This window comes from Hyperolius riggenbachi, chromosome 8, assembly GCF_040937935.1.
Source record: "Hyperolius riggenbachi isolate aHypRig1 chromosome 8, aHypRig1.pri, whole genome shotgun sequence".
NCBI classification, from domain to species: domain Eukaryota; kingdom Metazoa; phylum Chordata; class Amphibia; order Anura; family Hyperoliidae; genus Hyperolius; species Hyperolius riggenbachi.
In genome coordinates, this window is record NC_090653.1 from 66,690,535 (window position 1) to 66,714,457 (window position 23,923).

The window sequence follows — 23,923 nt, forward strand, 5'->3', positions numbered from 1 at the left end:
AGTCAAACCACGCTAATCAATCCAGCACAGGAACACCTTCTTCGCTGGGAATGGAAAATGAAGGCTTCTCACCCAGTTTGCTACAATTTCAACTTATATACTGTCCTTGACTTGTAGTATCTATACTGCCTATCCTTGTATCATATTTTCTGTGTCCATTAAAGACAACTTACCTTGGAGAGATATGAAGGCTGCTATATTGGTTTCCTTTTAAATAATGCACATTGCCTAGCTGTCCTGCTGACCCTCTACCTTTAATACTTTTAGTCACAGAACCTGAACAAACATGCAGACCAGATGTTTGACTTAAAGTGGATCCGAGATGAACTTTTACTCATTGCACAATTGTGTTCCTTTCCTATTGTTTATAGGGCATTCCTCAAGCCAAATACTTTTTTGTTTTTGTTTTAATACTCCAATTCCCTATAAACTAAACAAGCCACGCCCCACAGGTTTTCAGAGAGCCAAGGAATTTTCAGACAGTAGCAAGGGTTAATGGGAGCTCAGTCTGGGCAGGAGGAGGAGGAGTTATTACTAGCCAGAGATTTCAGAGGCGGATTGGAGGAGGGAGTAGGAGGGGGGATTTTTTTTTTCACAGGCTGAGTGCTCAATATGCAGATAAGCCTGCCTCTGTGTAATGTTTACAAACAACATGGCTGCTGTCATTGTATCACAGGAAGAAATAATCATATTCTATTAAAGCTGTTTGCAGCTAGATTTGCTGTGTAAAATATCTAAATTTTAGATAAGATATATAGACAAGTTACTTGTTATAGTTAGTTTTTCATCTCGTATCTGCTTTAAGTTTAACTGCATGCATTTGGTACATGCATGTTTCACATGTGTGATTCAGATACTAGTAAAGCCAAAGAGATCAGCAGAACTGCCAGGCAACGGGTACTGTTTAAAAGGAAATAAATATGGCAGCCTCCAAATCCCTCTCTCAGGTCAGTTGTCCTTCAAACAACTGCCAAATCACATTCCTTGTAAGTGCAAACATTTATTTGGACAATAGGATCCTGGTTATTCACTGAAAATTTGTACCATTAGTGGGCACCTTTAGAATAACAATTACAGGTCTGAATACAAAACACTCTGAATAATAATGAGCTGCTGGATTTTAGCCTGGCCACACTAAAAGCAATGCTGTTCCATTACTGTGACTGGAGCAACCAACAACGGATACGTTTGTTTCTGGAAGTACAGATAATATTGGTCAAAGTAACATTGAAGCGGAAAAAAAAACAACTTATAATGAATTGTATGTGTAGTACGGATAGGTAATAGAACAATAGTAGCAAGAAAAGAGTCTTATATTTTTATTTTCAGTTATATCGGTTTTTTTTTTGTTTTTTTTTATAACTTTGCATTATTCTGCTATATTTGCAACATATTTGCAGTTACAAACCATGTATGTCAAACTCTGAAACAGAGCAAAGCTGATGACCCTTTGAACTCATCTGCAGTAAAATCTTATCTGAAGCTGCCTGTCACTGTTTCTTTCATGTATAAGTGCTTCCGAAAATTGGACTGTCTTTGACCCAAGTTGGGTCGGAGAGCTCAGAGAAGCTCTTTTGCACAGATAACAACTGAAGTTTCTTAACTCTTCCTGTACTGGAATCAATATAAGAATCATATCTGTGCTACTAATGTTCTGTTTCTTATGCTAGCTACACACCATACAATTTTCTGGCAGATTTACCTGTCAGGTCGGTTGATTTTTCGATTTTCCGATCATTTCTCCGATTGATTTTAATAGTGGTGAACATAAATCGATCGGAAAAGCAATCGGAAGATCGATCGAAATTCAGATCGCAGATGTTGGAAATCATCGATCTGACAGGTAAATCTGCCAGGGAATTGTATGGTGTGTACCTAGCATTAGCTGCACTACACATACAATGAATTATACCATAAGTTTAGTTTCACTTCAGATTCCCTGTAATGTTCTTTATAATGCATTGCTGGAAACACTGACTTTGGTGCCGCATCGCTCTGTCAGCTCGGCAGTAGGCATCAGCTTCCATTACTGCACATAGAGCATCTCTGAGCACAGTTATTGAACAATGCGTGTTACACACGTAGTAGCACTTTTCATGGCATTTCGCCGAAGCCTGTAGGTAGTGACCTAGAAATATCTTGGCATTACACAAAAGGAATGAAACCGAGAACAGATACATCTGTCTCTACATTTCTCCAAGACAAGAGACTATATTTAACGTGAGAAACACGGAAGAGGAGCAAATTGGAACAGTATTTTACATTAAAAGTCTTCGGAGACGAGACATTAAGGACCTCGATGTGTGCGCTGCCAGAGAACAGGAGGCAACCGCAGAACATAAAAGACATGTCTGGATACATCAAAGCAATCGTCCTGGGATTGTATAGATCTTATTGCCGGGGAAAATGAAGATATAGAGAGCTAGAGATCATGTGCTAAGCCGGGGTGGGAAGGCCCTGGAGAAACGTGAGAAAAATTCTTCAGCTTCAAATTGAATTTGGGTGCACAAGGAGGACTCCCTGAAGAGCCAGCTGTGAAAGGCAGAGAGCAAGGAGTGGGCTTAAAAAGGAGAGCTAAGCCAGAAATCAAAGACCTCCTTCGCTTGGCTTGAAGCTTGACGTGAATTTAATCACGACCAGAATGACAAAAGGACTGAACAGGCTTTAGGCCTGTGGTGGCGTACTGTAGGCGTTGCAGCTTCTGGACATCGTGCATGTCAGCACCAATTAAAAGAAGACTCCGCTTTTAACCCTGTTTTCCATACGCCCCCTCTCCCCAAAACTCTTCACAGTCATTTTACGGTCAACTGATACTCATTTTATAAATGATCTCTACTTTTTTCTCAGTAAGTACGGTAATTCACAAACATGATAATAATTTAAAAAAAAAAAGGTCAAGTTAGAGTGTCATTAGGTAAGTTGCTTACTAATTGCTCAGACACACCTGAACTAAAAGGGATATGGTAGCTGCCAGATTTATTTCTTTTTAAACAATACTTGATGCCTGAGAGAAAATTAGTAAACTAAAGATGTAAACAATATGTCTGCTTGCAGGAAGTAGACACACTGCATAATTATTGCAGGATTTGTATCAGCTGTAACAAAGAAATATTTTTTTCTTGAAAGGTTATTATGCTGTTGTTTATCTTTTAGAGCAGAGAGGAAGGTCTGAGTTCAGGACCACTTTAGCTATAGCCCCGAGTTTAGCGACAATATTTGATTTGCATGCTTGTTGCGGACGGCTTCACGCGGCAGATTGGCGAAACCATCAAAAACAGGCCTTACCACATTAGTACACGGTAATTCCCGTATGGTAACCGGCCAAGCAGGAAGTGATGACCACTTCCTGTGGCTGATGCGACCACAGGCGTGGAAGCGTATTGCAAAAAATACGCATCCACTCATGCGCTACGCGTAAAATCTGTGGCAGGTCTTTACACTGACACGTGTCATAGACTTACATTACTTATTGTTTGACGACGCATAACCGCGCGGTAACGTTCACAGAGGCGCTTTTCGTGTTTCTAACGAGCTACTGTTCTTTATTCCCTACCTTATTGCCTGATGAAGCGGGCTGTGCCTGCAAAACGTGTTGCATTCTTTGGGGTACGCTTAATAAATTCATTTCTTTAATTCAGACAGTTGTTCGTGTCTGCTTTCCGGAGTTAAGTCCACCGCTGCCTCCCTAGCAATTTTAGAATTTTTGTCACTTTTTATCCTGCTGGCGCCTCTGTTCTCTAGCAAAAAAAAGCGCGGTAACGTTGGTTTATCCAAGCATCAGGGATTTGGCGAAAAAGTCACTTCTGTTGCATCGCGCCGTGCCACATTAGCATGAAAGTCTCCATAGACTTTCATTGCCCTGCGGTGGAGTGCGGTAATATTACTGCACCACCCCAGTGTGAAATGGCCCTCAGGGTCTATGGCTTAAGCCTGTTAGGCCAGCTGTTAAGGAACTACAAGTCCCACAATGCATTGCAGGAGTCTGACAACCACAGTCAGGATTCATAAAGGCAAATGCGCTGTGGGACTTGTAGTTCCTTAAAGAGAACCTGTAAAAAAAAAAGTTCCCCTGGGTGGTACTCACCTTGGGAGGGGGAGGCCTCAGGGTCCCAATGAGGCTTCCCCCATCCCTGTAGCTCCAGCTGTCCAGCGTTGGCTTCCCCGAAGTGTCCCGATTCCTCCCTCGACAAGCCTGACAAGCGCTGATTTATTTACCTTTCCTCGCTCCAGTGGGGGCAATGTTGTGGCTCTCCGCACGGAGATAGGCAAAAATAGCCGATCTCCGTTGGGTCCGCTCTACTGCGCAGGAGACTTGCGCCTGCGCAGTAGAGCGGCCCAACAGCGATCGCCTATTTCCGCCTATCTCTGAGGCGAAGAGCCGATACACTGCGCCTGCGCTGGAGCCGGGAAAGAAAATATTCATCCGCCGTCGTGGGACAGAGGACGACGGGGGAAGCCTCAATAGGATCCAGAGGCTTCCCCCACCCGAGGTGAGTAACCCCCAGGGGAGGGTTTTTTTCGTTACAGGCTTTCTTTAACAGCTGGAGAGCCAAGTTTGGAGATCACTGATCTAGTTCCTAGAGGTGAACCAGCTAGTTGTGTACACAAGCTACACTGTAAGCTGAGACAGCACTGACAAATTGCTTAGGCCCCGTTCACACTTGCGTTTTGGCAAATAAACGGACTGGATCCTGACCTGATCCTGATCAGAACCGTACGGTTCCGATCTGAATCCGGTCCGTTTGTATCAGGCATGCATCAGGCTGCCATCCGGATCCGTGGGCAAAAAATAGCGAAATTTGAAAAAAAAAACGTTGGGGTCAGCAGAAGGTGCACCTGGTGCACGTGTAGAATCAGGTTCCTCCGCTGTAGGCCTCACCTCCACCTCCGACATTCTGCCAAACAGCTCCAGCACGTCTGTCACTGCTGCTCCACTCCAGACATGCTTGGCCCATGTGTCCCCATCCGAAATGGCCGCTTGCATACGCATAGGAAGTGGGGTAGAACATCAGGTTTTTGTAGGCAGTGTGTTCTGTGCCTTCCGTTCCCCATTGGTTTCTGTGTTCCTGATGGTGCTGTCAGGCTCAGGTCCGGCTCCGGTCTGGGTGCGTGGGCCGGAGATCCGGACCCAAAAAATAGCGTATGTTGGAAAAGAGTCCGGAGTCCGGATCCGATCCGGCTCCGTACTGTACGGAACGGACGCGTGTGAACGTCCGCATAGACTTTACATTGCTATGCGGAATGTACGTTCCGTTTGTACAGTATGCGGTCCGGATCAGATCCGGAAAATCCGGATAGCGAACGTTAATGTGAACCGGGCCTTAGGCCAAGCAGAGCTTCAGCGTTAGAAGGAAACAAATTCTGCTTCTGCATGTTTACAATCTGTTTCTGTCATTTGATTTGACACTGCCTATCAGCACCTCCCCACTGTGTAACAGAGTGAATATGGCCTCGCTAGCAGGGTTGGCAGCATTCCCTGAGTCTTGCGAACGGGTGCACAGAATCTGCGAGATGTCTGCACAGTAGATGTTTATTTTTGGAGAAGCGGTTGTCTTGGTAACAGTGCGTCGTACACGATGGTGACAAGTCCCAGCTACCGCAAGACTGGAATCTTTTACAAGCGATCACAAGACAAGGAGCAAGTGTCCGACTGCTCTCTTTTCTACATTCAATTAGCAAGCGATATGTCACACTGCTGTGCTCTACATGCACTGCTATCTATTTAAACTTTCTCTTTATTGACAGTCACTTGTGCAGAAAACCCGTTTCTGCTTTAAAAACAACATTAAGAACAAGCAAGACGTAAGCAAGGAATAATTCTTCAGGAAGAATGTGGTTTCCATGGTGAATTATATATAAACCAACTTTAGGACCATTTCTGCTGGTCTGCACTTAATGCTCTTAGATCCCGTAGGTCGTCCAACACTTGAACGCTGAAACTAGGGAGGCGCCCAAATGGAGTAAAATGATTCAAAACAATAAAAATCAGTGACAGAATGGGAAGGTACCCACTATAATAAAATTGAATTAAAAACATAAAATGGAGCGCAAGTGGTTAACTTACAATAAAGACAGTAATAAAATGTGTTTCTGGGATCTCTGTCCTCTTCTTCACAGTATAAGTGTCATAAAGGCACTTGCACGCTACTAAAATATTGTTTATGCACTTGTGCCTGAAGAAGGGGACAGAGATCCCCAAAACATGTTATATAAAGTAATTAAAATGAACCCGGGGTGGCAAACAATTGCATCTCTCCTTCTACTCTCATGGTTTTATTTTAAGCTTAATCATTTACAAAATAGATTTAAAGCGGATCCGAGATGAAAAACTAACTATAACAAGTAACTTGTCTATATATCTTATCTAAAGTTTAGATATTTTACACAGCAAATCTAGCTACAAACAGCTTCCACAGTTTATGATAATTTATTCCTGTGATACAATGAGGGCAGCCATGTTCTGTTTGTCACAGGCTAAGGGCTGAAGATGCTATCAGCTTGCCTGTGTGTAATGGGACAAATTTAGTCCCCTCTCCTCCTCCTCCTGCCCAGACTGAGCTCCCATAAGCCCTTGCTACAGTGCCAAGGCACTCTGAAAAAGCTGTGGGAGAAGCTTGTTTAGTTTATAGGGAATTTGAGTATTAAAACAAAACATAAAAAGTATTTGGCTTGAGGAATGCCCTATAAACTATATGAAAGGAACACAATTATGCAATGAGTAAAAGTTTACCTCGGATCCACTTTAATGTTTTATTCTCAGAGCTAAAACATATGAATTATTGAGCTTTTTTATCTATCCCCTGCCCTCAGAAGTTGTTCTCTGCGGGAAAAAGTTTTATAGCTGTAATTCCTTATCAATGAGTGTTAAGCTTTGATCCGACAAGGGAGGAGCTGTCACCTGCATGCATAAAGGTTAACTCTTTCTGGGCAGAAAAATAAAAAAAAGGATTACAGACTGGCTATTACTATGTTTGGTATTGTACATTGCGTGTTTATCTTATCACCTCAGGTATACTTTAAGGTTGTTTTGATTCTTATTGTCCATACACAGGTAATGCCATTATTCCTACAGAAATAAAAGCTATTTTCTGAGTGCCCTATTTATAAAAGCAGCAATCAGCACTATACTATACTATACTTTTTTTGAGGAATCATCACCTTTATTTTGTTGCAAGTTGGAGGAGAAATTGTCTATCAGCATGCACATTTTCTTATTTATAAAGCTGTGATCAGCTGCTTTTCACTAAAAATTGTCATATGTATTGTACACTTTCATACTGGAGAACACCATAGGCCACAAGGGAGAAGGGTGGTGTTTGATTCAAACACTTTGTTCTCCACTTTGTTGCAAATGAAATCTGTGGCCACATCCATAGTCAGACCCTCCCCATGCACCCCAAGCCCCCTTCCCACATTCCATTGCCCTTATGTAGTGAGAACCTCGGGGATCCAGCAGGTGCGGAGGTGAGATTGGCTCTGAGAGGCAACCCCATGTCTCAATTAGTATTGCGGCACTTCCGCATGAGTTGGGTGCAACTAGTTGAAAAATACTGGTATTTTACATTACTAATATTTTACTACACACTTACCCGCAGGGCCGCGCCTGGGCGGGTGCTGCGGGTGCATTGCACCCAGGCGCCGGCCTGTGACAGGCGCCGGCGGGTCGTCCGCGGCCGCCTATCTCATTCTCATCTTCCCGGGGGCTGGACAGGACAGTGACACACTGTGCGGGCGGCTGTGCCTGACGTCACATGTAGACGTCGGTGCAGCCCAATGGGGAAACAGGCAGGCAGCCCACCCACCTGACCTCATGTCACGCTTGACGGGGGGAGAAGCCCGAGCCTCAGCCTCAACGTGTGAGACTACCGCGGCTTCCCGCCCGACCCGTGGTGCGTGCAGCCTGCGTGGAAAGAGAGCGAGCCGGAGAGCTACTAGCAGCGGCGCCAGGCCAGCCGCCAGCACAGACGCAGTGACTGCCCGCCCCGCGGCCTGGGCTGTGCCTCCTAGTGCCACCGTGACCCGCCACCATCCGGAAAGAGAGCGAGCCAGACCAGAGAGAGCTACTAGCAGCGGCGCCAGGCCAGCCGCCAGCACAGACGCAGTGACTGCCCGCCTACAGCCCGGCCTGCGCCTCCTAGTGCCACCGGCCGTGGCCACAGTCAGCTGCAGCCGCCCGCAGAGCCACTGCCTGCCTATATGCTCCTCCACCCAGACCCAGCCAGAGGTGAGTGAATTGCTGCCAATAAGATTGCATTTGTCATGTGGTGGGGGAAATGAAATCTGTTGCCATTAAGATTGCATTTGTGGGGAAATATGCTGCGATTAAGATTGCAGTTGTGTGGGTAAATCTGGCTGCCGTAAAGATTGCATCTGTGGGGAAATCTGGCTGCCGTAAAGATTGTATCTGTGGGGAAATCTGGCTGCCATAAAGACTGCATCTGTGGGGAAATCTGGCTGCCGTAAAGATTGCATTTGTGGAGAAATCTGGCTGCCGTAAAAATTGAATCTGTGGGGAAATCTGGCTGCCGTAAAGATTGCATCTGTGGGGAAATCTGGCTGCCGTAAAGATTGCATCTGTGGGGAAATCCGGCTGCCATAAAGATTGTATCTGTGGGGAAATCTGGCTCCCGTAAAGATTGCATCTGTGGGGAAATCTGGCTCCCGTAAAGATTGCATCTGTGGGGAAATCTGGCTGCCAGAAAGATTGCATCTGTGAGGAAATCCGGCTGCCGTAAAAATTGAATCTGTGGGGAAATCTGGCTGCCGTAAAGATTGCATCTGTGGGGAAATCTGGCTCCCGTAAAGATTGCATCTGTGGGGAAATCCGGCTGCCATAAAGATTGTATCTGTGGGGAAATCTGGCTCCCGTAAAGATTGCATCTGTGGGGAAATCTGGCTGCCAGAAAGATTGCATCTGTGGGGAAATCCGGCTGCCGTAAAGATTGCATCTGTGAGGAAATCTGGCTGCCGTAAAGATTGCATCTGTGAGGAAATCCGGCTGCCGTAAAGATTGCATCTGTGGGGAAATCTGGCTGCCGTAAAGATTGCATCTGTGGGGAAATCTGGCTGCCGTAAAGATTGCATCTGTGGGGAAATCTGGCTGCCGTAAAGATTGCATCTGTGGGGAAATCTGGCTGCCGTAAAGATTGCATCTGTGGGGAAATCTGGCTGCCGTAAAGATTGCATCTGTGGGGAAATCTGGCTGCCGTAAAGATTGAATCTGTGGGGAAATCTGGCTGCCGTAAAGATTAAATCTGTGGGGAAATCTGGCTGCCATAAAGATTGCATCTGTGGGGAAATCTGGCTGCCGTAAAGATTGCATCTGTGAGGAAATCCGGCTGCCGTAAAGATTGCATCTGTGGGGAAATCTGGCTGCCGTAAAGATTGCATCTGTGGGGAAATCTGGCTGCCGTAAAGATTGCATCTGTGAGGAAATCCGGCTGCCGTAAAGATTGCATCTGTGGGGAAATCTGGCTCCCGTAAAGATTGCATCTGTGGGGAAATCTGCTGCCAATAATATTGCATTTGTGGGAAAATCTGCTGCCAATAAGATTGAATTTTGTGGTCGGCCGGCCCTCCACCATGTGGACTATTGTGCGCATGTGGGGAAATCGACTGCTGCCAATAAGATTGCATTTGTGGGTAAATCTGCTGCCAATTCTCATTGCATTCGTGGAGAAATCTGCTGCCAATAAGATTGCATTTGTGGGGAAATTGACTGCTGCCAATAAGATTGCATTTGTGGGGAAATCGACTGCTGCCAATAAGATTGCATTTGTGGGGAAATCTGATGACAATTCTCATTGCATTTGTGGGGAAATCTGATGCCAATAATATTGCATTTGTGGGGAAATCTGCTGCCAATAAGATTGCATTTTGTGGTCGGCCGGCCCTCCACCATGTGGACTATTGTGCGCCACTGCCCGCGATACGATATCCCCGGTGCACCGGTATGTATCTTTAGATTGGAAAATGGATTGAGTCATTGCTATGCATGAAAGAGGGGTAGGAATGGGGTATCACATGCATGCGTAAAGAGGTGGAAGGTGTGGGTGTGATTAGGCAGGACATGGGTGTGGTTATGTGGTTGGGCGCGGTTAATTTAACCACTCCCATAGGCGCCAGAGAAAATCTTGCACCCAGGTGCCAGGCACCCCAGGCTCACCCCTGCTTACCCGTCACCCATTCTCACTTGAACCTTCCCCTCCTAGTGCCTAAACTATACCCCCCCCCCCCCCCCCCAACGTGTAACACTAACCTCTCCCTCTGCCACCAAAACGACCACTACTGTAGCAGATTGTCTACAAAATATGATCAGCTCCTCTTTTCCTTCCCTACCTTGTATCTGATCAGCTACTTTTGTAGCTGACTGGTTACTAGTACTGCATCAGGCATCTATTAAAGTAGCCATTCATCTGGTGATGATGGGCAGATTCAACCAAGAGACAAATATCTCTTTGATCGAATCTGATTAGAGAGAGGCCTGTCGGCTGCCCATACAGTGCAGGCAGATGCACAATTAATTTCAGCATCCACTGCCTCGCGCTGCCTGCCTAGAGTATAAATTTGGCCCCCATGTGTGCAATTTTAGGCCAAAATCAGTCACATGTATCGATCGGCCATGCTGATAAAATGTCGGGCCATTGTGGTATATTGCTGGCACGTGGTAACTGTGAGCGATATTAAGACGAGCAACGAATGCACAGTGGGTGACACAGGACAAGTAATGTATAAATGCACACCGGGGGGGGGGGCAAATTTATACACTAGAGGGGCCGCGACGGGGGTTATGTCGCCTTAGCCGCTCATCCCTATATTGCTAACTGTTACCGCCGCTTACCTGCTCAACCATAACAGCCCGACATTTTGCAGTATGGTCACCTTTAGACGCTTGCGGGAGCCTGTGACCAAATCAACTGCTTCCTCAATTTTGGCTTCATCGTCATTACCTCATCCTGAGCCTTATTGCACACTGAGGCCATACTAAAAAGACCTCCCAGTAATAAGTGGAGAGCTTCCCCCTGGGACCATGCAAACGGCACCATCTAATCCTGGCATCATAGCTGGAGGGAATGGTGGACTGCCAAAGGCTACAGAGAGCTGCAGAACCTCCCAATCAGGACTAATGTCCTGATTAGTGCCAATCCCCAGTGCAGAATCAGAACAGTGACTGCTAATGGAGGAGCACAGGGGTGCCTGCTCTTCTCAAGAGATCCAAAGCTACAGTCACGTGAATGAAGCTACGGATCCCCACTTTAGAGTAATGTTCAGCAGGTGACAATAGTACTGATTGCCTCTTTATAAATATATTGATCTTTAATGGACGATCTGATTGAAGAAATTAACATTTAAAAACTGGTGAAATACTAGCAGATTGCAAATTCTTTATAAATAAGCATCATAAACTTTATATGCACTAATGTTTTTGGATAGCAATCATTTATGACAAAAAGGATATAACAGTAGCGTAACTACAGTCATGGGATCCCCAGCAAAACTTTGATGTCCGCCCCTCCTCTTAATGTTCCCTCCCTTCTCCTTGGTGCCCCTCACGGCCTTGGGGGCCATCTCACATGGGTCATTAAACAAGCGTGGCCATCATAATCTCCACACCCATACCAAGTGCAGCCACAACAACACCTGATCTGAAGTATAGTTCCCTGTATCGGAGGAAGCTGGGGCTCCCCACGCGACCGCAGGGGATGCTTCCCTCTAGTTACCGTGACAGATAAAAATGGCGCACAGCGACAGGGGAATGGAAGTGGCGTCACATTGACTTTAATTATATAACGCTATTTAGCGTTATAAGTGTTAAAAAATGGCGCAGGTGGTGTGCCTTACACTTATAACACTAAATAGCGTTATAAGTCTTAAAAAATGCAGGGGGCTAGTAGCGGCAGCGGGGGTCAGGGGGGGTATTGAGAGAGGCAGCGGACACTGGAGGGAATAGGCATAGGGGGAGGATGTGTGTAATATGCATACATTACCTTGTCTGACCAGCGATCGCTCCTTCACCTCTTCTGTTAGTTTGCTGTAGTCCTGCAGCCAGCCAATCACCATGTGGTTTCAGTCCCGGCATGGTGATTGGCCGGCTGCAGGACTACAGCAAACTAACGGAAAAAGTGAAGGATCGGAGGGAGGAAGCAATCGCCGGCCAGACAAGGTAATGTATGCATATTACACGCATCCTCCACCTATGCTTATTCCCTCCAGTGTCCCGCTGCCTCTCTCCCCCCAACCCTCACTACCGCTACTAGCCCCCTGCATTTTATAATGGCGCACCATTCCGCAATAAATGTATCATAAAATGCTATTTACCGTTTTAATGTATTTACATTAAAACAGTAAATAGCGTTTTATGATACATTTATCGGCAGAACGGTACGCCATTTTTCTCCCTGCGCCATTTTTAGATGGACCCCTAGTTACGCCCCATATATCAGAGTGAGAACAGGTAACAATACTTCCCACCTGCTGATATGGTGGTTGCCATTGGTAGCCAAAAAGTGTGCATATTTTGCACATATTTCCTGCTTCAGATTTAGATTAACATGGCTCCCCTTCTGCTGTTTATATTCCTGTGTAACATATAGGAAGGGCCATCTCTAGTACAGTCTTAGTTAAATGATTGCACAACAGTCTATGGCTAATTCAAATCCCTACACAATTTGGGCCCTGGATACAGGAAGGACTTGCTGAAACTGCACCACACCTCTCACAACCTCAGATCAGCAGGTTCCATAAACTTGGTCACTTCCAGAGTGCACCTCAAAACCCTTTGAGCCAGAGCTTTCTGTCATACTACCCCTACCCTTTGGAATCCCCTACCATACCCAGTAAAGAAGACAGCCCCCTTCCCTGGAGTTATACAAATCCAGACTGGAAAGCCACCTGTTTAGTCTGGAATTTGCAGGCTTATAGAATTGTACCACACAGAGCAGGGACACCGTCCTCCAGCACCCAAGGCTGAGACACCAGAGTGCGCCCCTCCATCCCTCACACCTCAGCTGTCACACATGGATTGCTATTAGACTAAGAGGGCCACAGGGTCCACAACCCCCCCCCCCCAACACCCTAATATCTAGTTATCTGGCTTGCAGTTACTGCTATGTATCCCCTTTTCTTATTTCTTTCTGCTTCATACACAATTAGGAATGACAGCTGAATGAATTGTGCGCCCCCTCCTACACTGCGCCCTGAGGCTGGAGCCTCTCCAGCATATGCCTCGGCCCGGCCCTGGTACCACAAATTACTGGCCTGACCCATGATTATGCGTTTTGAGTCCTATGGGAGAAAATAGCTTTACAAATGTTATTTGTTGTTGTAATTTGTGAGGAAGCCAATCACCCTATATTTTTTGCTGTGGAAGGAAATCCAGGTACACACATGGAAACATTCACCTTCCATGCAGTGTCCTGGTAGGGGACTGTAGGACAAGGCAACAGTGGTAGTCACTCAGCCTTTGCAAACACACTAAATGTAGAAGAGTATATTACGTTAATATCATTATGTTTTTCTAGCTATATTCTGACAGTTCTTACTTTTCTGGTCGGTATTACATCAAAGCAATCCTGTGTGCAGTTATACAGCAGTTACTATAGAGACCAGAGCTTCCTGTCTACAGGATGTTAGCCACGCCCAGTGCCCACATGTAACCAATTGAAAGACCATGGAGTTGTCATGTGGCTTCCTAGTGACTGCGCATTATAAATTGATCTCACTTTTACCTAAACAGTATTTCAAAATGTTTATTAAATGACAGTTGAATTTCTCTGGTCGTCGTTAAGAGGAACTTCAAAAAGGAACTGTAGTGGAAATAACATAATGAATAAAATTGCTTATTTTTTACAATATTCATTTATAGATTATTTAGCCAGTGTTTGCCCATTATAAAATCTTTCCTCTCCCTGATTTACATTTTGAAGTTTCCCTGCTATTGATCGATTTTGTATAGCTGAATCTTCTCCTGTCTGAGATAAAGACCCTGTTTCGCTGGAAACAGGACCTCACAAGCTCCCAGATGTATTCATGGGAGGATATCCCTGACCAACCATATCTGGTCCTGTAAATGGGCAGGTGCTATTCTCCTAACCTAAGCTATATTGTGAAGCTTTTCAACATGATGGCCCTCTACCACTGAATTATTCCGCAATGAGGATATTGCCATACGACCAGGGGCGTAGCAATAGGGGTTGCAGAGGTAGCCACTGCATCAGGGCCCTTGGGCCAGAGGAGCCCTGAAGGGCCCTCCCTCAACTACAGTATTAGCTCTCGATTGGTCCTGTGCTCATAATAATCACTTCCATAGATGCTTTGAATAGTGGTAATCATTAGCACACTGTTCCCCATCTCCTTCTTGCACCTCAGACACTGTAGTTGCCATTGGCAGGTTTTGGTGCGCCGTATCAATTGCCATGTATAGAGTGCTTGGGGGACCCCATTGTAAAACTCGCATCGGGGCCCACAACTCCTTAGCTACGCCATACGACTGTCAATTACCTAGTTAATGATAATTATCTTTAACAGTTTCCTATGCCTTCAATGTACATATAGTCATGCGAATACCGGCATAATTTATACTGTATCTGTACTATTTTCCTGCTTGGATATGATGTTGTACCATAAGGTTCACTATCTCGGTTATTGATCTTGTTCTTGTTTATGATGAAAACTAATAAAAATTATTGAAAATAAATTTTGCAGTTTATCACAGGTGACATCCTTATTTCTGCCAGGTGATCTGTATGGAATGTTCGTTTACAAAGGTTTCTAGGCACAGAGGGCAAGATTTATGACAGTTTAATGACAGTTTTTTTTTCTTCTTACAGAGACTCTGAAGTCTCTTTTTTTTTACCTTATTTTGTTTAACATTCCTCTTCAGCTTTAAAGGACCACTATCGCGAAAAAAGTAGGCAGTTAAAAAATGTGACAGATGACAGGTTTTGGGCCAGTCCATCTTTTTAAGGGGGATTCTCAGGGCTTTCTTTGTTTTCAACAGAATTTCCTGAACAACAGTTGCAAAATCTAACTGACATAATAGTGTGCAAGTGATTAGGGAGGCCGGCTGGTATCTTGCTATTTTGGCAGTTAAACTGCTGTTCAGGAAATGCTGTTGAAAACAAAGAAAGCCCTGAGAATCCCCCTTAAAAAGATGGACTGGCCCAAAACCTGTCATCTGTCACATTTTTTAACTGCCTACTTTTTTTGCGATAGTGGTCCTTTAATGCCAGAGTTAAATCGCCGCATCCCCCCGGCAGAGAGGGATTTATTACCTAGAAAACGACCTGCAAAGTTCTACAACTTTGCAGGTAACAGATCATGCTGCCCTGGCTTTCTTCCTGGAGAGGCTGAGCTTTGAGCTGTAGCTCTGCCTCTCCGCAATCAATCTCCGTGGATCTCTGCCTCCTCCCCACCCCTCTTAGGGAAAGAAGATTGAGAGGGGCGGGGAGAGGCGGCGATCCGCAGAGATTGACTGCGGAGGAGGTAGGGCTACAGTGTAAAGCTTCGCCTCTTCGAGGAAGTGAAGCCCTGCAAGCCCGGGAGCTTTGCAGGGCTTATCTCTGGTAATAAATCACTCCTCTGTTGCGGGGATGCGGCAATTTAACTCTGGCATTAAAGCTGAAGAGGATTGTTAAACCAAAGAAGGTAAAAATAGAGACTTCATAGTCTCTTTAAACAGTTCTACCCAGCAGAGGGACAGTTCTGCATGATAATAAGAAACTTCTTGAATCCTACTTAATAGTGGCAGTTTAACTTGAATTTCTAGAGCTGCACTACAGTTAAAGCGGACCCAAACCAAACATTTTTTTAATTCAAAATATTTAGTTGCACCACTCTGACACATACAAAGATAAATAAACACTCCTTCAAGCCTATGAGCATTTCAAGGCATGCTTTTCACCCTTCTCTTTTCATAACTAGGGTTATACAGGTGGCAGCCATTAGCAATTCCTCCTTTGCAGGACACCATCTACTCCACCAGTTTGCCAGATTCTGTCCCGGCAATATAAAAGGAAGGGAGGGATTCCTCCAATAAATGTAAAATATTTTATATTTGTCATCATGCAGCTGAAAAAAGGCTGCTATTTATTATTATAATTTAGAAAATAGATTTTATTTCTGAAATCTTGTATTTTTAATTTGGGTCCACTTTAAGAAAAGTGCAAATCCATCCCTAAACTGTCACAGATTAAGATGTGCTTAATAGCAGTTCTACAGATTGTGCAGCAGTGCAGGCTAGGCATGATTTGTGAAGGGCTCCTCCCTCCTGCTGAATTCCTCAGTATCAATACAGCAGATGTATTGGTTACCGCAGCAACAGCTATTTCACTCACACACTGCATTGTCTGAGAGACCTTCCTAACTCCTCCTATTTTACAACTGTTTTAGAAGGAAACTGCACTAACTAGTCACTACAGTTAAAGAGGAACTGTCTCGAAAATCTTATAATTTAAAACACATACAAATATTAAGTACATTTCTTCCAGAGTAAAATGAGCCGTAAATTACTTTTCTCCTATGTTGCTGTCACTTACAGTAGGTAGTACAAATCTGACATTACCGACAGATTTTGGGCTAGTCCAGCTCTTCATGGGGATTCTCAGCATAGCCTTTATTCTTTATAAAGACATTCCCTGAAAAAGATTGACAGTATATAAAAATGCTGGCCAGCCTCCCTGCACACTTTTTTGGCAGTTGGACGGAGCAACTGCCATTCACTAAGTGCTTTTAAAAATAAAGAACCCCCCCCCATGAGTATATGGGCTAGTCCAAAATCTGTCGGTAATGTCAGATTTCTGCTACTTACTGTAAGTGACAGCAACCTAGGAGAAAAGTAATTTATGGCTCATTTTACTCTGGAAGAAACATACTTCTTATTTTTGTATGTTTACATTTATTTTAAATTTTAAGATTTTGACGACAGAGGTCCTTTAAGGAAAGAGCAAATCCATTCCTAAACTGTTGCAGATTAAAAAGTGCTTCATAGCAGTTCTACGGATAGTGCAGCAGTGCAGGCTAGGCATGATTTGTGAGGTGCTCCTCCCCCCTGCTGAATTCCTGCTCAAAGCCTGCCAGAATCAATACAGCAGATTTATTGGTTACCTTGGCAACAGCAATTTCCCTCACACACTGCACTGTCTGAGAGACCTTGCTAACTCCTCCTATTTTACAACAGTTTTAGAAGAAAACTGCACTATTCAGTGATTTCTTAAGAAACAGTTCTGCACGGATTTCTAAAAACCTACCAAATATTTTGTCTCAGACACTCTTGATAGATGTCCCCCCAAAGAGAGGTACTTCTTTGCTTGGCAGTTAGAAAAATTCACCACAATGCAATGAGGTTCACAGACAGCAAACCACGGTCATGACATCACACAGTGGGAGGGGTTTCACCAAAATATCAGCCATACAGACCTCCCCTGGTTACCTATTCGAGAAAAGGTAAAGATTTCTCATGAGGAAGGGGGTATCAGGGGCAGGGCAGTTTCTAGGCTAAATTGTACCCAGGGCAAGGGTGTAAAAATTGCGCCCCCCACGTGAGGCCGGGTATAGATGCCCGCAGTATAGGTTAGCCAGGTCTAGTTGCACCTAGTATAGGTAGCCAGCTATAGGTTCCCCCAATATAGGTTACCAAGGTAGGTGCCTTCAGTATACATAGCCAGTACAGTTGCCCCAGTATAGGTTAGATAGGTAGGTGCCCCTGTGTAGGTTATCTAGGTAGGTGCCTCCAATATACAGTGGGTTGCAAAAGTATTTGGTCCCCTTGAAGTTTTCCACATTTTGTCACATTACTGCCACAAACATGCATCAATTTTATTGGAATTCCCTATGAAAGACCAATACAAAGTGGTGTACATGTGAGAAGTGGATCGAAAATCATACATCATTCCAAACATTTTTTACAAATAAATAACTGCAAAGTGGGGTGTGCGTAATTATTCGGCCCCCTGAGTCAATACTTTGTAGAACCACCTTTTGCTGCAATTACAGCTGCCAGTCTTTTAGGGTATGTCTCTACCAGCTTTGCACATCTAGAGACTGAAATCCTTGCCCATTCTTCTTTGCAAAACAGCTCCAGCTCAGTCAGATTAGATGGACAGCGTTTGTGAACAGCAGGTTTCAGATCTTGCCACAGATTCTCGATTGGATTTAGATCTGGACTTTGACTGGGCCATTCTAACACATGGATATGTTTTGTTTTAAACCATTCCATTGTTGTCTTGGCTTTATGTTTAGGGTCATTGTTCTGCTGGAAAGTGAACCTCCGCCCCAGTCTCAAGTCTTTTGCAGTCTCCAAGACGTTTTCTTCCAAGTTTGCCCTGTATTTGGCTCCATCCATCTTCCTATCAACTCTGACCAGCTTCCCTGTCCCTGCTGAAGAGATGCACCCCCGAGCATGATGCTGACACCACCATATTTGACAGTGTGTTCAGAGTGATGTGCAGTGTTAGTTTTCTGCCACACATAGCGTTTTGCATTTTGGCCAAAAAGTTCCATTTTGGTCTCATCTGACCAGAGCACCTTCTTCCACATGGTTGCTGTGTCCCCCACATGGCTTGTGGCAAACTGCAAACGGGACTTCTTATGCTTTTCTGTTAACAATGGCTTTCTTCTTGCCACTCTTCCATAAAGGCCAACTTTGTACAGTGCACGACTAATAGTTTATAGTCTCCCACCTGAGCTGTAGATCTCTGCAGCTCGGCCAGAGTCACCATGGGCCTCTTGACTGCATTTCTTTTTTTTTTTTTTAATTCTTTTTATTAACAAAGTATATAAATACAATCCAACATGACTTATATAGCTCAGGAAAATACAATCATTTACATTTAAGTATTTATCACATTAATTAATTACAGGTAGTCTTGGAGGTAGATCAAGTAGGATTAAACAAACAAGCAATAGAAAATTTGTCGGATCATATAGTTAACCCAAGTGCCAACCGGGCACTTGTATAACAAAACTACATCTACGTGAGGGTATCCCGTGTGGTTGCAAATCACTGCTGTATAACAGCTGTGTGTATTGGGTTTTCACCCCGGCATAGAATCAATTGTATCCTGAGAGTCCAACCAGGTATCCCATATTTTCCCAAATTTCGCTGGTGCACCTCTGTGAGCATAAAGGATTTTCTCATATTGAATTACTTCGTTAACCAAACTCTTCCACTGTTGAATCTGAGGGGAATCTGCGGCAAACCATTTAAGAATAATTGTCTTCCTAGCTAGGAAGAGTGTTTCTCTCAAAAAAATGTGTCTATATCTCTGATTATCCTCCTCATCCATCAGGCCAAACAGGCATAGTGTAGGATTAAGGGGACAGGAATACCTCCTATGTCGCATAAGCATTGAGTTACCTGGGTCCAGAAAGGGAACACTTTAGGACGCTGCCAAATTAAGTGAAAGAAGTCAGCGTTTATATTCCCACATTTAGGGCAATCCGCCGTATCTCTGAGATTTTTGGATTTTAAAGTGAGAGGTGTCCAGTACGCTTGATAAACAACATATAATTGGATCAGTCGGTTGTGAGCTGCGGGAGAGGCTAAATGGACCGAGAGATATATATCTTCCCAGTCTTCTTCCTGTATTCCTAAATTTAATGTATCCCATTTGGCAGGTCCCTTCATGTCCTGTCCTACAAATTTGGCATTCAGTAGGTGAGTATATAAGTATGATGTTAATCCTTGAGCACCTCGTGTTTTTAACACTCCTATTAAGGGATAATCTGATATTGGGAGATTACCTTTACCAAATTGGGCTCTGAGGGAATGTGAGAGGTGGAATGACCTGAGATAAGCAGATCTAGGGACCTGAAACTTGCTTGTAATTCCTACTGCTGATAAAGGCAGACCATTATTAAGCATTATTTGTGATACATTTGTTAATCCCTTGTTTATCCAGAAGATCGGGTCTGGGATGGACAATAGGTGAGAAAAATTGGAGTTCTCCCATAAGGGAGTTTCAAAAGGGATGTCGTTATATTTGTGGATTCTCTTCCCACTGCGCCATACCTGTAGTGCTAATTTGTGTAGAGGAAGGAGAGGTGTATAGGAATTCCCAGCTCCAGCTTCTAAAAATGTAAATAGGTTTTTCCCATAAAGGTGCTGGGCAAGCAGCATCTCACTAGTCCACTCATTTTTTCCGGGCATCAACGCCTGTATATAGCGGAGCTGACCGGCCAAGTAATATAGAAAGAAGTCATGGAGGGCTAAACCACCTAGTGAGAGTCTGTAGTTTAATCCTAGCCCTCTAATTACCCCACAGAAAAGAAGCAACCACACTGTTTAATTTAGAGAAAAAGGACTTGGGGATAGGGACTGCCGAATGTTGTAGCACGTATAGAATTTTGGGGAGGGAGATTTCCCCTTACTACCAGGGGAAGAGAACTCCAAGTTTTACATTTTTCTTGACTGCATTTCTGATCAGCGCTCTCCTTGTTCGGCCTGTGAGTTTAGGTGGATAGCCTTGTCATGGTAGGTTTACAGTTGTGCCATACTCCTTCCATTTCTGAATGATCGCTTGAACAGTGCTCCGTGGGATGTTCAAGGCTTTGGAAATCTTTTTGTAGCCTAAGCCTGCTTTAAATTTCTCAATAACTTGATCCCTGACTTGTCTTGTGTGTTCTTTGGACTTCACGGTGTTGTTGCTTCCAATATTCTCTTAGACAACCTCTGAGAGCCTCACAGAGCAGCTGTATTGGTACTGACATTAGATTACACACAGGTGCACTCTATTTAGTCATTAGCACTCATCAGGCAATGTCTATAGGCAACTGACTGCACTCAGATCAAGGGGGGCGCATAATTATGCACACCCCACTTTGCAGTTATTTATTTGTAAAAAATGTTTGGAATCATGTATGATTTTCGTTCCACTTCTCATGTGTACACCACTTTGTGTTGGTCTTTCATGTGGAATTCCAATAAAATTGGTTCATGTTTGTGGCAGTAATATGACAAAATGTGGAAAACTTCAAGGGGGCCGAATACTTTTGCAACCCACTGTAGGTAGCCAGTATAGTTGCCACCAGTATAGGATAGATAGGTAGGTGCTCGCAGTATAGGTTAAATAGGTAAGAGCCCCCAGTATAGGTTGGATAGGTAGGTGCCCGCAGTATAGGTTAGCTAGGTAAGTGCCCGCCATATAGGTTAGATAAGTAGGTGCTCCCCAGTATATGTTAGATAAGTAGGTGCCCCAGTATAGGTTAGATAAGTAGGAGCCCCCAGTATAGGTTAGATAGGTAGGTGAACACCAGTATAGGTTAGAAAGGTAGGTGAACACCAGTATAGGTTAGATAGATAGGTGCCCCCAGTACAGGTTAGATAGGTAGGTGCCCGCAATATAGGTTAGATAGGTAGGTGACCCCCCCATAGATGATGGATGGTGGAGCCGCAGTCTCACTGAGACTCAGCCACTGGAGGGGAGCCCGACTCCCCCCCTTCCTCTCTCCAGGGCTCCCCTCTCTTTGCAGAGCTGGCACAGAGAAGCTTGTATTAGTAACTCACCTCCCTGCTCGTTCCAATCGCCGCCACTCACTTGCCACTGATCTCTGTCTGCATAGCCGCTGCTGATACAGTTACACGCTCTACTTTCTGCAGGTTATCTCACGATTCTCCCATCCAAACTCGATGGAGTGATTGATTGAAGGGAAACCGCAGTAGTAGAAAAAAGAAATGTAACCGCAGCGCTTTGTAGTGGAAAAGAGCCCTTACTGTACTTTATTTATATTGTCTCTGCTGCTTGCACTTCATTACTGAATAAACAGCACAAGCTTTTAATATGAGAACATTTTATTAATTTGATGAACTGAGTAACTATAAAAATGATATTCCTATTCTATCCTTTCCAGGCGTGAAATAACAGGATCTCACCTTATCCATAGTCACTGCATTGTCCTCTAATAACTCAAGAAAAATAACAAAATGTCACTATTTGCGACTGGCCAGGGACTGCCTTCAGCCATATGCGGGGTGGGGGAGGGCTCCTCTCTTGCTGGTTTCTGGGAATACGCAGGCACCAGCTGGGCCAATATACAGATCCCAGTGCAATAAATGTGGCTGGCATCATAAAAAAGTCTTACATCAGTGCAAGTTAACATGCAGACTTCTTCCTACACATTCTCCCTCCTCAAATCATAGCAGATTATGCTATCTTACAAGTCAGTATTCAGGGTATGGCTTTATGTTCACAGTAAAGGTAGGCAGTGTAGGCAGATAAAACCCCGGCACTCACACCAATGCAAACTTCATTCTGGGTTCCCGTACCCAAATCGACATATTCCTGCAGGTTCTGTGTTAGATATCGGGTTCTGTGCAGGGACGGATCTGGGGGGGGGGGGGGGGCGAGCGGGTCTCTTGCCCCAGGCGCAGTTTGTTGAATTCTTAAAAAGGCGCCAAAACTGGATAGGGAAAGGCAGTTTAGGCGACAAAACCTGACCTTTAGGCAAAAAAACCTGACCTTTAGGCGCCAAAACTGGATGAGGAATGGCAGTTTAGGCGCCAAAACCTGACCTTTAGGCACCAAAACTGGATGAGGAATAGCAGTTTAGGCGCCAAAACCTGACCTTGCCCCAGGCGCAATTTGGTCTAGATCCGTCCCTGGTTCTGTGTGAGAGTAGGCTGAGGTTTATGGTACAATCAGGGGCGTAACTAGAAATCACTGGGCCCCCCTGTGAAACTTTGGATGGGGCCCCCTCCCCCCAACCAAATATACTAAGCATTTGGGGAGGGGTAGAAGGACTGGGGGTTAAAACAGTGCTGTACACAAGACCCTGCTGAGCACTGCATAGGGACTGTCTACAAATCTTTGCCTGCAAAACTTTGTATGATTCCTAATGGGGGCTGAGCAGATGCAGTCATTAGAACAATTGTGCAGAGAGCAGAAAGCTTTTTTCTCTTTGTGCCCTTAGTTGTCAGTCTCTCAGGACAGGAAAAAGAAACTTCATTCCCACGGGGCCCCCTGTGGCTTCTGGGCCCCCCTGAACCTGAACCCCTTGCAGGGTCTATTGTTACGCCCCTGGGTACAATAAAGATGTTTGATTTTCCTTTTTTTTTTACCAAAACGATCAAATCGAATGATCAAGAAAAACGAACGGTTGTCCCGTTTTTTTCTATAAAAATCCGATCAGACATGTTGGAAAAAATATTCGATCTAACGATATAATCAAACTAAATTATCTAATCGAAAAAAATGAAAAATTGTACCGCGTTTGGGCACTTTCAGTCATAGTAAAATATTGGTAAAGATTACAGATATTTTACTACTGGAATTCAGTAGTAGCTTATCGCAAATTTTTAATGACATTCTACTAGCAGCAACCTGCACCCTTTTTTCATGTACATGTATTTTAATGATTTGTTAGTGAATAAATAACGTACCCCACCGCAGAAATCTGCACAACATTTCACCCACATAAGGCAGATAGAGCACATCTTGGACTGAGAAAATGAAAAATCGATCTAAAATCACGTCTTGCCTAAAGCCTTTGCACAAATGCTACAGCAGATAATCTTCTACTGAGACAGTCATCAGGTCCCATCTCAGCCAATAATCTAGTATGTGTATAGCAGTTTTCAGGGGGTGATTCTCAGAAGCACAGAGGTTCTGGCCTCCTAAACTCTGCCCTCTGCCAAGTCCACAAATCCTGAAATGAAGGGAGGTTTCACTTACTGAAGTATGCTGGCCGGCCAAACCTCTCCCTCCCTTCCCCTGCCAAGTGTGCTTTCACTTTCCATCCTGGAGCCACATTGACGTCACCCCACCTGGAGCATAGAGAGGTGGATGGGTGGGCTGGATGAGCAAACCCATCTAGTCTGCTCATTCAGCTCTGTATGCTCTGGAGTGTTGACGTCAGCAAGGCAACAGCATAATGAGCTTAGCTGCCCTTACGCAGACTGGCGACTCTAGGCTCATGCCTACTGTGCCTA

The 23,923-nt window shown here is 44.5% G+C and overlaps 1 protein-coding gene across 3 annotated transcripts in view; it reads right to left on the minus strand.

Moving 5' to 3' along the window:
• Positions 1-23,923, minus strand: part of SLC8A2 (solute carrier family 8 member A2) — a 275,491-nt gene that overhangs the window by 207,884 nt on the left and 43,684 nt on the right. The window contains exon 1 of one of the 3 annotated variants that reach the window (XM_068250581.1): positions 13,542-13,603. The exons of the other annotated variants lie outside the window; for them this stretch is intronic. The gene's annotated coding sequence lies outside the window, so the exon portion shown is untranslated. Of the gene's footprint in view, positions 1-13,541; positions 13,604-23,923 lie in introns of those variants that run through there. 3 annotated transcript variants of the gene reach the window in all.